This window comes from Sarcophilus harrisii, chromosome 3, assembly GCF_902635505.1.
Source record: "Sarcophilus harrisii chromosome 3, mSarHar1.11, whole genome shotgun sequence".
NCBI lineage: Eukaryota > Metazoa > Chordata > Mammalia > Dasyuromorphia > Dasyuridae > Sarcophilus > Sarcophilus harrisii.
Window position 1 is genome coordinate 74,324,085 of NC_045428.1, and position 14,806 is coordinate 74,338,890.

A 14,806-nucleotide genomic window follows, 5' to 3' on the forward strand; every position below is an offset into this window, starting at 1 on the left:
GACCACAAAATATATAATTTTGATTATATTGAGTTAAAAAGGTTTTATACAAACAAAACTAATGCAGACAAAATTAGAAGGGAAGCAATAAACTGGGAAAACATTTCTACATTCAAAGGTTCTGAAAAAAGGCCCCATTTCCAAAATATATAGGGAATTAACTCAAATTTATAAGAATTCAAGCCATTCTCCAAATGATAAATGGTCAAAGGATATAAGCAGACAATTTTCAGATGAAGAAATTGAAACTATTTCTAGTCATGTGATAAGGTGCTCTAAATCACTATTGATAGAGAAATGCAAATTAAGACAACTCTGAGATACTACTGCACACCTCTCAGATTGGCTAAAATGACAGAAAAATATAGTGACGAATGTTGGAGAGGATGTGGGAAAAGGGGGACACAGAAACATTATTGATGGAAACATTAATGATGGATGGGCGGATCCAACCATTCTGGAGAACAATTTGGAACTATGCTCAAAAAATCAAACTGTATATACCCTTTGATCCAACAATGTTTCTACTGGGCTTATATCCCAAAGAGATCTTAAAGGAGGGAAAGGGATCCACATGTGCAAAAATGTTTGTGGCAGCCCTTTTCATAGCAGCAAGAAACTGGAAACTGAATTGGAGATTCAGTTGGAGAATTGGAGATGGAGAGATGACTGAATAAATTATGGTATATGAATGTTGGTGTTTTTCTCTTCTTTAAAATAATAATAATAGTTCTCTCTGGGAGAAAGCAGGTTTCTTGGGGAGGTTTTCTGGAGGCAGCCTTAATTTCAAGTTACAAGTAAATAATTACTCCAAAATCGCAGCCAGCTGATAAAAGTTCAGATCTTATATTGTGTCTTTCAATATAGCCCAATTAGCTCAGGCCTATCTCTCTGCTTGGTTCCAAGAGCTCTTGCAGCTTTGTCCTTGGCTTCTGCCTCTGCTTTCTTCAGCCTCCAGCCAGCATTAAGTTGGAAGATGCAATGAATCTCTCTTGCCTCAAAGATAGGGCTTGTGGGCTTCCTCCCAGAGTGCTCCTCTCCGACCCCAGTCAATGTCCTGGAGAAATTCTTCCAAGCTCTAAGAGCTTCCTCCATATATATCATCTCCCAAAGGTTAACTCCTCCTTCTGGAGGCAATGGGATTCTGGGTTATCTCCCAGAGTGCTCTCTGCCCCTAAGAACTTCAAGGGAGGTGTGAACACAAGCATTATTGTCCATTAGTTGTACTTAGTACCTTGTTTCAAGTTCTGGCCCAAAATATCTCCTTCTAAGATCAAATCAATCATTAGATAATTATTGTCCCTAAATTAGATAATTATTGTCTCTATCAACTCTAATGGCTTAACAGTTTGTAAAGATTCCAACAATATGAATGTTATAGAATATTATTTTTCTGTAAGAAATGACCAACAGGATAATTTCAAAGAGGGCCGTTGAGATTTACATGAACTGAGGCTAAGTGAAATGAGCAGAACCAGGAGATCATTATACATGGCAACAACAAGACTATATAATAACCAATTCTGATTGGCATGACTCTCTTCAACAAGAAGATGATTCAAACCAGTTCCAACTGTTCAGTGATGAAGAGAGCCATTTATATCCAGAGAGAGGACTGTTGAACTGAGTGTGGTTCACAACATAGCATTTTAACTCTTTTGTTATTGTTTGCTTGCATATTATTTTGCTTTTCTTTTTTTCTAGACTAGATCTATTTATTGTTTTATTTTTATATTTCAACAAAAAAATGTAAATAAATTATATTCAATGTTAAAAGATGGATTATCCAACTAAAAAGGATGCTTCACAAGATTTAATGCAAAAAAATCTAGACTGTACAATCAAATTGTATCAACTGATGTGAATGCTTGATCTCAGAAAGAGAATCATAAAATGTTAGAACTGGAAGGAAACTTAGAGGGAACCCAATCTAATCACCTCATTTCACAGATAATAAATATTGGTTAAGTAGTGGAATATAAAGGTAACGAAATGTTATTAAGCGTTAAAAAATTAAATATAATATGACAGAAAAGGAAAAAATAATAAATGTTGGAGAGGATATGGGAAAATGGGTTCACTAATGCACTGTATCATTGGAGTTGTGAACTGATCCAATCATCGGAGAGCAATTTGGAACTATGTCCAAAGGGCAGTCTAACTGATCCCAGCAGTAACACTGTATCCCAAAGAAATAAAAATTGCCAAACATCTGTATTTCAAAGAGATTTTTTTTAAAAAGGGAGAGGATCTATTTGTACAAAAATATATTCTTCTTTTGAAATAGAAATTGAGGGAATATCCATTAACTGAGGAATGGCTGAAAAGTTGTGGTTATATAATAGTAATGGAAAACTATTACTCTCTAAGAAATGGCAAGCAGGATGATATCAGAAAACCTGGAAAAACTTACATGAACAGATGCAAAGTGAAGTGAGCAGAACTAGGAAAATATTGCATACACTAACAGCAGTATTACATGATGATCAGATGTGAATGATAGCTATTCTCAGTAATACAATTCTCTCAGTAATTCAATATGCTCAGTAATTCAGTAATCCAATACAATTCCAAAGGATTATGAACAGCACTCTCCTCATCCAAAGAAAGAACTGATGAAGTCTGAATGAAGATTGAAAAATACTATTTTTCACTTTTATGTTGTATGTGTATGTGTGTCCATGAGTGGGTTTCTTTTGGTCTGTGTCTTCTTTATTACATGATTAATATTGAAATGTTTACATGATTACATATATGTACATATATGTAATCTATATCAAATTGCTTACTATTTCAAAGAAGAAGGAGGGGAGGTAAGGACAGATAAAATTTGCTACATAAAATTTTTAAAAATAAATGTCAAAATGTTGTTCTTACATATAATTGCGAGGGGAATTAAAATATTATTTTAAAAAAGAAATGAAGCAATAAATAATTGTAGAGAGACAGAAATTTTATAACCAACTGATGCAGAATGAAATGAGACGAATCAAAAGAAAAGAATTGTGCTATTACATCAATATTATAAAAACAATTTTGAAGACTTTTATAAAGTTACAGAAAATTAAATGAGCAAAACCAGAAAAACAATGTACACAATAATAGCAAGATTATAAAGACTTACAAGTTTAAAAGTTGAAAGAACTATGATCAATATAAAAACTATTCATATTTCCATGTGACCAGCCACCTCTTCATAAAAAAGGTGATAAATTTATGATATAGATTAAGATGTATTTGTAGATGTGGCTTTCATGATATGAGTGCATGTACAATCAATAAGGGAATTTGTTTTGTTTGACTACACATATTTAATACAATGAATTTGCTTTGCTTTTCTCCCCACCTACCACTATGGAGTGATGTAGAGGACTGGAACTCTGAAAAGGTGTACTTGAGAATACAAAACAGCATAGTACTTAAGGCTAAATACCTACTCAATGTAAGATAATGGTTCTATAAACATACTTAGATGATATGATGATATGATGGCTCTCCTCATGATTGATGATTCCTATAGATTTTGAGGTCCTGCTACATCTTATGTCTCAGGGAATCCAATGATTCCTGAAGGTTTTCAAGTCCTACAAGAATCTTATCATGTCTCAGGGATTCCAATGATTCCTGAGGATTTTGAAGTCCTGCAATAATCTCATTAACAGAGCAGGGGTGGTATAAAAAAATAGATTTCTGTTAATTAGGAAACAATTTAAGTTAGAGGGTTTGGTAGGTGCTACAAATGTGTAATATTGCATTTATTTATAAATGAAGACACAGTATTGTTAGTTGTGCTTAATTGATGTACTTTGCTACAAAAGACCCTCTTGTGAAGTGAAACTAATTTAGAGTTATTTGTGATGTAAAAACAAAACATATTGAGAGGATTCTGGGAAGATGATGGAGTAGGTCTACAATTTCACACTCTCCATTTTTCTCACTGAGAACTTAGGGGAAAAACAAGGGTTTTCCTGGTAAAACTCAAGATCTGAAGAAAGACATCAAGTGGGGATTAATCCATGTGAAGTGCAAACACTTCTAACAAATAGTGCTAGCTCTGCAGACCAGGTAGGGACCCCTCGAGTGAACTGGATGTGGTTGGAGTCTCAGCAGGAACCATAGAGATTTTCACCTCCAGGACAGTTTGAGAAATTGGGGGATTTGAGTTTGAGTGAATCTGGGTTGAGTAGGACCACCAGGCCCAGCTGTACTACTGAGACATGGCCCAAAGCAGGAAGGAACCAGCATCTTGTGGCAGCAGACACTTGTAGGAGGATGGAGCTTTTGGTTTGAGGTTCCAGGTCAGAGGGGAAAACTGAGGTGAACCCAGAGGCACCACCCTCCACCTCACAATTAGAGGTGCTTGCACTAATATTTCTCATTTTTAAAAAAAATGAACCATCAAAGAAGAAAGAACCCAACCATAGAACCTTACTATGGGAATAGGGAAGACCAGAGTTCATCTTCAAAAGAGGACACTGAAATACAAAGAGCTTCTTTTACCCCAAAGAGTAAGGTTAAATGGCTCTCTGTCCAAAGATAATTTATAGAAGAATTCAAAAGAGAAGTTAAAAATCAAATAAGAGATATTAAGGGGGAAAATAAAAAATAAAAACATCCAAGAAAAGAAGATTATGAAAAAAAGTTATCTAATTAGAAAAGGAAATATTGAATCTTAAAAATAACTCTTTGAAAATTAGAATTGGGGGGGGGGGCAGGTAGGTGGTGCAGTGGATAGAGCACCAACCCTGAAGTCAGGAAGACTTGAGTTTAAATCTGGTCTCAGACACTTAACACTTCCTAGCTTTGTGATGGGCAAGCCATCTAACCTCAATTGCCTCAGCAAAAAAATAAATAAATAAATAAATTAGAATTGGGCAAAGAGAAGTCAGTGAAGCTGTAAGACACCAAGAAATAACAAAACAGATTTTAAAGAATGAAAAAATAGAACAAAATGTGAAATATAAGAAAAACAACAGATGTGGAGAACAGATCAAGATGAAAAAAATATAAGAATAATTGGACTACCTGAAAGTTGTGACCAAAATAAGAACCTTGACACAATAATGCAAAAAATAATCCAAGAAAATTGTCCTGCAGTGATAAGGGAAAAGTAGGAACAGGAAAAAATCCATCAATCACCACCTCAAAGAGAGCCTTTGTGGAAAACACACAGGAATATTATTGCCAAATTTTGAAACCCCCAGATCAAAGACAAAATTTGCAAGAAACAAGAAAAAAGTAATTCAAATATGCTGGAGCTACAATTAGTATGTAGAATTGTGCAGAACTTACCAGCAGCCACAATAATAAAAAAAGCATAGGTCCCAGAATCATATATAATGACAATCAAAAAAAGTAGGCCTGTGGCCAAAGATACCATACCCAGCAAAATTATCTATAATATTCAATGAAAATAAATGAATATTTAATGAACTTGCAGATTTTCATGACATTTCTATCAATCAAACCAGAATTCAGTAGGAAATTTAACATAAAAGAGCCAATATCCAAGATTAATTTTAAGGAATTTAATGCAGATAAATTGTTTATGTTTTCTACATGGAAATGTATACTCTATGTTTATGATTGACACTAGGAATTAGGTTGCTCACAAGAAAGTTTATACAAATGAAGTGCAGAGGAAGAATAGAAGGCATTAGATGGAGAGAAGTACCCAAGGGAAATTTGAAAGACTCTCAGCCTTAAGCAAGGAAAAGCAAAGATTAAACCTTATACCTTTTGTATAATGATTTAGCCAGTCAAACTGGATAAAAAAATTTAAGCCCGTCTTCCCGAAATTAGATGAACTATTGTAGAACAGTTGTGGAGAACAGGCTCTTAGTTCTGAAAACCTATTCACATTGGAAATGCATTAGACAACATTACATATATACTATGAAAGGTATATAATACCCTCCAAAATCTATAAAGATATAAGGGGGAAGGGAAAGGTAGAAGGGGATACAAAAGAGTAGGGGGAGAAAATAAGAAAGGGATTCATGGGTGAAAGGAGATTAAGTAATAGCACAGAAAATTAAAGTAGAAGATTTAAGAAAAGAAGAGATGTGCATAAACACAACAACATAAATCAGGAGTTGAATTTATTAGAATTCAATATTATTGAATTATTACAAAAAAGTACAGCTAGTAATCTTTCATCTTAGGCACAGTCAAGCTTGAAGATTCAATTAAGAGAGAAACTTATATTATATGTCAGCTATACTAATATTGTTTAGATGTATGTTTACATGTGTAAATGTGTGTGTATATATAGATATCTGTTTATATTTAGATATGTATGTGTGTTGTTCTATGTATACTTGGTGAGGTAGATACTATGATCCCCAGTTTACACATAAGAAAACTGATATAGTCAGACACATGAAGTGACTTGTCCAAAGTCACACAGCTAGTAAACATCTATCACCAAATTTGAACTTAGGTATCTCTAACTACAGACCCAACACTGCACCATGAATAAATAAATTTTTTAAACCAGCTTAAATTAAATATTTGAGGACAGGTGTGAAAAAGGTGCTATTGTAAACTTTAAACCAGTGGCTCTCAAACTCTTTTTCTTGGTATCTTTACAGTATTAAGAACTATTGAGAATATGCCCAAAGAGTTTTTGTTTATATGGGTTACATAATAGATATTTATCATAAATAGAAAAAAAACTAATTTTGAATTTGTAGACCCTCTGAAAGGATTTCAGAGACCCTCCAGGATTCACTGTACCACATTTTGAGAACCACTAAAACTGTTAGAGAAATATGATTTATTGTTACTGGATTCTAAGGAGAATATTCCTTCTATAAATTGCTGACCTCCATTCATAACTAAATTATGATTCATATCATGGAGAAAAAATGTATTATATTTTTATTATATTCAGATTATCTGCAATATATCCAACAATAAATATCTGAAAGTAATTTACTGAAAATGGAATTTAGAATTAAATTTTCTTTATGCAAAGAAATAATAAATAGCTAACAATGAAAAGAAAATGTGCCTAAGGAAATGAAATGACTTGTCAAGGTTACCTGAGTAATCAGAGTACCAAGTTTTGAACCCAGATTCTCTGCTTCCAAATTCACTGTTTTCCACTACAACATAGTTGTCTCCCATAAATTAAATACTTATGAACATTCCAGGAAACAATACTCCTGGTAGGGAATGGAAAGTATGGGAGTCTTAATCGACATGATAGTCACTAAGCTTCAATGTTAAAAAGGATGTTTTCAAAATTGTGTATGCAATTTTCTCAGTTTATAATTACAAAATTAGAGAGTTTTCATGTAATGTTCTCTGGTTTAGTTTTCTTGGGGTCTCTGGGAGCAACCTTCATTTCAGTTTAGATTAATCACCATGAGAACAGCCAGGTGTTAAATTCCAAAAGTCTTTATTGTTTCCTTGCCTGATGCTGGGCAGCTTTTTGGAGAGCCTTTCAGTCTGGCCCTGGTAGTAGAGGAAGTGCAGGAGGCCAAGCCAGCCACCAGGTACCTGACTGAAGGTGAAATGAATTTCTGTCTCCTTGGCTCTGAGAGCTTCCAGTGTGCTTCTCTTCTCTAGCTCTCCCTATCCAAGCCTCTGAGAGCTCCTCCTCCTGCCTCCAATTCTCTTGTCTTCTCTGCCTCTTTATCAACCTAGCTGAAGTTCCTAGCTTATATGCTCTACACTGAGTATAAACCAATCATTATATTATTAGAAAACCATTACTTGTTGTAAAATTAAATCAATCATATTGAACCATGCTAAACTAGATATCCATTGTCTCATCAATTCCACTTAGTTAGTACCTTGTTTCAAGTTTTGGCCCATAACATCTTCTGCTTTCTTTTGTTTTAGAACATAAGATGGTCACTCTCCCTGACTTCTCAAGGAGGTGAAAACCCCCAAAAAAGAAATGATCATGCCTTTCCTGACTCCTCAAAAAGGGGGTGAGAACACCATAAAAGGAAGTGATCACGCCTTCCCTGACGTCTCAGGAAGGGAGATGAAAACACCAGAGGAAAATGGGAAATCAAACCAGATTAGTGGGTTTCTGAAGGGTCTCACTTGAAACAGGTATACATAAATACATCAATATGGGAGGTATTACACATAATTACATAAATTACTTAAGCACATAGTAAAATACAGGCTAATAGCGATGTGACAAATAACATGAATCAACATGACGAATTATACATGTCCATAAGTCCTAGAAATAGTCCAAAAGGAATCTATTATCCATTACTTCATGTGTGTAGGGACTCTAATGATTCCTGCAATTTTTGAAGTCCTGGAATAGTCTCATCATGTGTTAGAAAATCCAATGATTCCTGCAGATTTTGAAGTCCTGTATCAATCTTATCAAGTCTCAGAGAATCCAATGATATCTGCTGGTTTTGAAGTTCTGCAATCTTAACTTCTTAACAATCTTAACAATTTTTTATCTCAGGAAATCCAATGATTCCTTCAGATTTTGAAGTTCTACAACAGTTTTATCAACAATTTTTTATCTCAGAGAATCCAGTGATTCTTGTGGATTTTGAAGTTCTGTAACAGTCTCATTATCAGCCATGCTCTTTCAGTGTCAAATGTTTCTTAGGTCTTCTCCTTTGTTTTGAGGTTTTTCTCTTTTTCTGTCTCTCTCCAGGTGCTCATTGGCACCCATCTGATTCCTTCTCCATCTGTAGAAATACAAGCAAACCGTTTCTCCCAAGCAGTTAACCTATCAAGTCCCTTCTATTTTACCACTTTCTAGATATTTCCTCATCATCTGGCATTCACATTGGAGCTGCTTGCACTGGACACTGCCCTTCTGTCAGGTTAAAAAACCTGTATTCTCTCCAATTATAATCCCTTTCTCCCATCTGATTGCTTTTTGACTGATTGATCATGTAATCCCTTTCTTCTATCAGATTGCTTCTCTGGTGATTGGTTCAGAGTCCTGAACTTCTAAAGACTCTCTGGGTGTAACCTCGGCTGTCATCATGCCCCACCTGTTTTTTGTTTGAGGTTTTAGAGCTGGGCCCTGCATTTCCCTGGGTCAATCTACATTCTGAGGCCCAGTGGAAGTCCTTGTTGCATTTTGGACATAGGGAGTCCATAGGGTTTGGGTGTTCCCAATCAGGAAGAAGGCATTACGCCCCGCCATCAACACCCAAAGCCGATATTCTACTTAAACTACTTCCTGCATCAAAAATTTTTATTTATTTTTATTGCAAAATTTAATTTGTATGCTATCCCAGTATTAAATTTCTCTCACACTGTCCTCTCACTCTATCTCTTTGCCTACATTGGGCTTTCAAATGCTTTATTTTTCCACATTGAAAGCATCAATGAGTTTCTCTGGAAGTCCCTTGCCAAGTGGGACCCTGTCTTACCATATTTTGCATCATACCCCGGGTATAAAAAGCATTTGTGCTCACTGTGGCACATCATCTTATGATCTCCTCTAAAGGACCATCTTTGTGTGTTCCCCATATAATTCTTCTACAAACCTCATTAGCATTTTCCTTAGTCAGTTGTTTTAGCATTATTCTTATAACTGCATTTTCTCCAATGGTTCTTCTGACAGCTGTCTGCAAACATCCCACAAAATCTGCAAAAGGTTCATTGGGATCTTGCTCTATTTTTGTGAAGGCTTTCCCTCCATCTTTTCCTGGGAGGAAGCCCCATGCTTTGATTACAGCAGCAGCAATTTGCTCATATGCTGCTATGGGGTAATTAATCTGTGCTAAAGCATCTGCATACTGACCTTTACCTTCTAGTTGGTCAAAGGTGATTTGTATATTAACTCCAGTTTGCTTATTGCATTGGGCTTGTATCCTGCATAGTTCACTATATTCAGAAAGCCACAACAAGTTGTGTCCAGGTTCTAAACTTGTCCTTGCTATGGATTTCCAATCACTAAGGGTTAAAATTTCATAAACCATATCCGCTAATATCATCTTAACATAAGATGATGTAGTCCCATGAAGAGTGCAACCCTTTTTTAAATCCTTGATTTTTTTCCAAATCCAAAGGAGTGTATCTTCTCCTTTGTTGACCTGAAGAGTCAAACTCTTCAATAACAGGGTATGTATTTATTTTTCAATCAGCTATATCCTCTCCTTCTTTTTTAGATTTAACTAATACCTTTTGTAATCTTGTCATAGTGTTTCTAAAAGTTCAATGATCTGCTCCCAAGTTACAATCAAACCTTGGTTTTTCATAAGTCTAACAATGCTCTCTACACATTTTCCTTGAATTAGAAAAGGCTCCTTACTAAATATTTGTCCCATTTCAGCTGCAATACTAATTTCCTTCTTGTACTTACTCTAATTTCTGAACTTACCTAATGAAGGTTCTTAGCCCACATTGGTTGCCAAAATGTAAGGCTCTTTGGTTCAGTTTTCTGGTGGTCTCTGGGAGCAGCCTTTGTTTTAGTTCAGTAATCACCACAAGAACAGCCAGGTGTTAAAAGTCCAAATCCTTTATTATCTCCTTCCTGGGGCTGGACAGCTTTCTGGAAAGTCTTTCAGACTGGTATTGGTCTCAGTGGGGGAAGTGCAGGAGTCCAGGACAGTAAGAGCCTGACTGAAGGCAAAATGAATTTCTGTTTCCTTGGCTCCGAGTACTTCTAGTGCACTTGTCTTCTGTGGCTCTCAGTCGCTGCTTATATACTCCACTGAGTATAAACCAATCATTATATCTCTAGGAAATCATTATTTGTTGTAAGATTAAATCAATCATACTGAACCATGCTAAACTAGATAACCATTGTTTAATTAATTCCACTTAGTATCTTGTAAGCATCGTTGTTTCAAGTTCAGAGTTCTGGCCCATAACATTTTCATATCCATGAAAAAAATAATCTATAGTCTTGTACAGAATTGGTGTCAAATATGATAAAGAATGCATATTTTTAGTTATGATATCTATTTGTACTTAGCTGAATATAATTAAGCAAATATATGTAAGGTGGATAAATCATTTAATTTCTCATACACCATTTCAAAGCTGTTTATCATGGTTTGCGATTGAATAAATTTAGTCTTTTTGGAGGGAATGTATTCCCCAAAAGAGAACTATTACAATGTACATGTTACATGCAATGTTTAATCTCTTTGATTCACACCATAATTAAAATGAAAAAATGTTTTGAGTATCACCCTTAAATTGAAATTATTGAGGGAGGGTTAGAGTGGGCTATGAAGTTCTTATTATGTTTTAGTCCTTCAGATAAAGATAAAGCTACCTAAGCAATTAGGAAAAGGGGAGGCATAGTGAATAAAGCTGACAGGAACTCCTATCAATTCAGGCACCAAACTATGCTTATACATAATTGACAAAATGCATGGAATCAAGCATTGGAAAGAAAGTGATTGTAAAACATACTCAATCTAGAATACTAATGTGAGCAGTAAAATTTTATTAGAGCAGTTCTTAGTCTGAGGGCTATAGGCTTGTTTTTAAAATATTTGTATACTTGCATTTCAATATAATTGGGTTTCTTTATATTCCTATGTGTTTTATTTTATATATCTAAAAATGTTATACAGAGAAGGAAGCCATACACTTCATGAGTCTGCAAAAGTGTCCATAACACAGATACACAGAAAAGAACTTTGTATACTTGCATTTCAATATAATGGCGTTTCTTTATATTCCTATGTGTTTTATTTTATATATCTAAAAATGTTATACAGAGAAGGAAGCCATACACTTCATGAGTCTGCAAAAGTGTCCATAACACAGAATAAGTCTGCAAAAGTGTCCATAACAGATACACACAAAAGAACTAAAAAAGTACCCATACCTTTGACCCACTATTCGGTCTATTTCCAAAAATTATCAGGGAAAAAAGAAAAGAACCTATATAGTCTAAACTGTTAATAGCAGCTCACTCTGTGGTGACAAACACCTGGAAATTACAGGGATATCCATCAATTAAGAATGGCTGAAGAAATTGTGGTATATGATAATGATAGAATATTATGGCACTATAAGAATAATGATCACATTGATTTTAGGACTGGCATGAAATAATGAAGGATGAAATGAGAACCAAGAGAAAATTGTGCACAGTAACAGCAATAGTGTTTAAAGGACAACTTTGAGTGAATAAGTTATTTTGTCTATTATAAATACCCAAATTAACTATAAAAGACATATTAAGAAAGAGGCTATCTGCTTTAAGAATAAAAACTGATAAATAGAACTATGTAAAGAATAATTCTGCATAGTAAAATCATATTTTAATTATACTATGTTATGGAAATTCTTATTTTAATCCATAAATCAAAAAATATTTCTAAACATTAAAGGACCTTTGAACTAGAGGATCATAGAATATTGAGTCGAAATGGATCTTAAAGATAATATAGGCCAACCCTCTCACTTGAGAGATGACAAAGAAATACATAAAGGTCAATGATTAATTGAAAGTCACACAGTTAACAAGTAGCACAGCCAGAATTTAACTCTAGACATAGTGATCTTTTTATCACACCAACAATTGTATATCATTCTTTGCTTTAGAGTCCTTGAAACCTCAAGGACTATTAAGCAGCATGCATTCTAGAAATGACACATATACCCAAGTGAGCAATTTTAATGACAGAGGGAAAAACCAATAACCCATGCTTTAAAGGCACTTTCCTCCCAACAATTATGTCAAATAGATAGCACAAATATTATCTCTGTTTTAGATATGAGCAAAAAGAACTTGACCAAGAGAATTTGATCTAGAACTAAGAAGTATCAGGGCAATGGTTCAAATCCAAGTATTCTAGCTCCAAATCAATTTTGCTTTTCACTAAATCTTACCAGAAGAAAAAGGGAAATATACTCTTGTTCTGTAAGGAATAACAAAGGGGATAGTTTCTGAGACACCCAGGAAAAACTCTAAATTGATGCTGAATGGAGTGAGCATAGCCAGGAACAATATTTGTATAACAACATTAGAGAAGCAAATACTAGGTCATTATGTGGAAATTTGATTAATCCAAAATCTCATTTTGAAACATTTTAATCCTCTCCTAATAAAGAGATGATAGACTCGGGCATTGAGAAATTTGGAGACATGAATAATGTGGGCATTTATTTTCCTTAACTATGTATATTTGTTACCAGAATTTTGTTTTTTCTTTTTTTCTCCCTCAGTAGAGTTGAGGAAAGTGGAAGTAAAAATATATTTTTGTTAAGAAAAAAAATTAAATTAAAAAAGAGGAAAAAAGATAATAATGTCTAAAAAAGAGAGAAAATGACATTCACATATTTTAGATTGTTCAAAGTATTTTTTTAAATTTTTCATAGTATTTTAGCTAAACAATGGCAGAGAGAGAAAAAGGCAGAAAACACTAGTTGGATAACTCTAGTATCAGTCTATGTTAGAATAACCATGCATCGAAGTCTTTAGATTCATAGTTCAGAAATTTGGTTTTGTCAATTGTCCCAGAAATTCTTGTGTTCAATTGGGGGACAGTACCAAAACTCATGAGAAACTCATTTAAGAACCATAATATCCAACTGTTTATTTATATCTCTCTAATGATTGGAATGCTTTTACACTAACCAGAGTACCTCACTACAGCAGGAAATCAAATTAGCCAACAGGAGGCTGCTCAGAACCATGGAATCTTAATGTTGGAAGACACTTCAGAGACTCTCTGTGGTTTTACCCTTTCTGAAAAGAATCACCACTACAGCATATATTAATTTGAAACCTTGGTTTGAAAACCTTCAGTGAGGGGAAATCTACTATCTTTCAATTCACTTTCTAGTTTTCTCTTTGATTCTGATTTTCTCCTTTGAGAGTTTAATATTTTTGCATTGCTCTATTTAAAAAATTCACTATTTGATCTTTTCCACTTCTACATCTATAAGCTTTTGAATGCCAGTAACAATGGACAGTTCTTTATTTAAATGTTGCAGTCTATTCACACCCACCATGACCGTCTGTTGCCCTCTGTGTTAAGCTTATTTTTTAATAATTTTCCATGATTCGCAACCAAATATCACCAGAATGGCATGAAAATGTGAGCCTTTAATTGCTCCTTTGTGTAAAGGAAAGGCTCAAGTGAGAAAGGGTAAAAGTTGAAGTAACAGATACATCAAGGCAGAAAGCATCAGAACAGTCTAATTAAGAATAGAACCTTTATTTTAGAGACAAGTTTTGGTCATCAAAGGGGTCTATCATTGCCTAAAGACAATAAAACCCATCCTTCTCCTCCTCTTTAATTCTATATTTACCTCTTAAATTTTATCATAATAGAGTTACTTTGATATTCTACTCAAGATTTTTGGATCTTGACATTCTCCTAACTACTCCACTACTGTTAGGACACCGCCATCTTCCCAGTTACACAGGTTTACAATCTATGAGACATCCTTCATTCCTCACTCAGCCCCTTCCTAACTATCATGTCCAATCTGTTGTCAACTCTACCTTGATAACATCCCCTACATTCACCCTGCTCTCCTCCAACACTGATACCATCCTGGTACAGCACCTCTGCACCTCACAACTAGTCTACAATAGCCTTCCAGTTGGTCTGTCTCATGTTTCTCAAGTCCATCCTCAACTTCACTCTCAAATTAATCTTCCTAAAGTACAGGTGTAACCATAAGGAACCACTTCCTTATTCAATAAGCTCCAACAGCTCTTTATTATTTACATAATCAAAATAAAATCTACTGTTTGGCTTTTAAATCCTTTCATAGCATGGCCCCTTCCTATTTTTCCCAGTATTTTTTTTGGGGGGGGGAGGGGTTAGGCAATCAGGGTTAAGTGATTTGCTCAGGGTCACACAGCTAGTACAGGATCAGATGA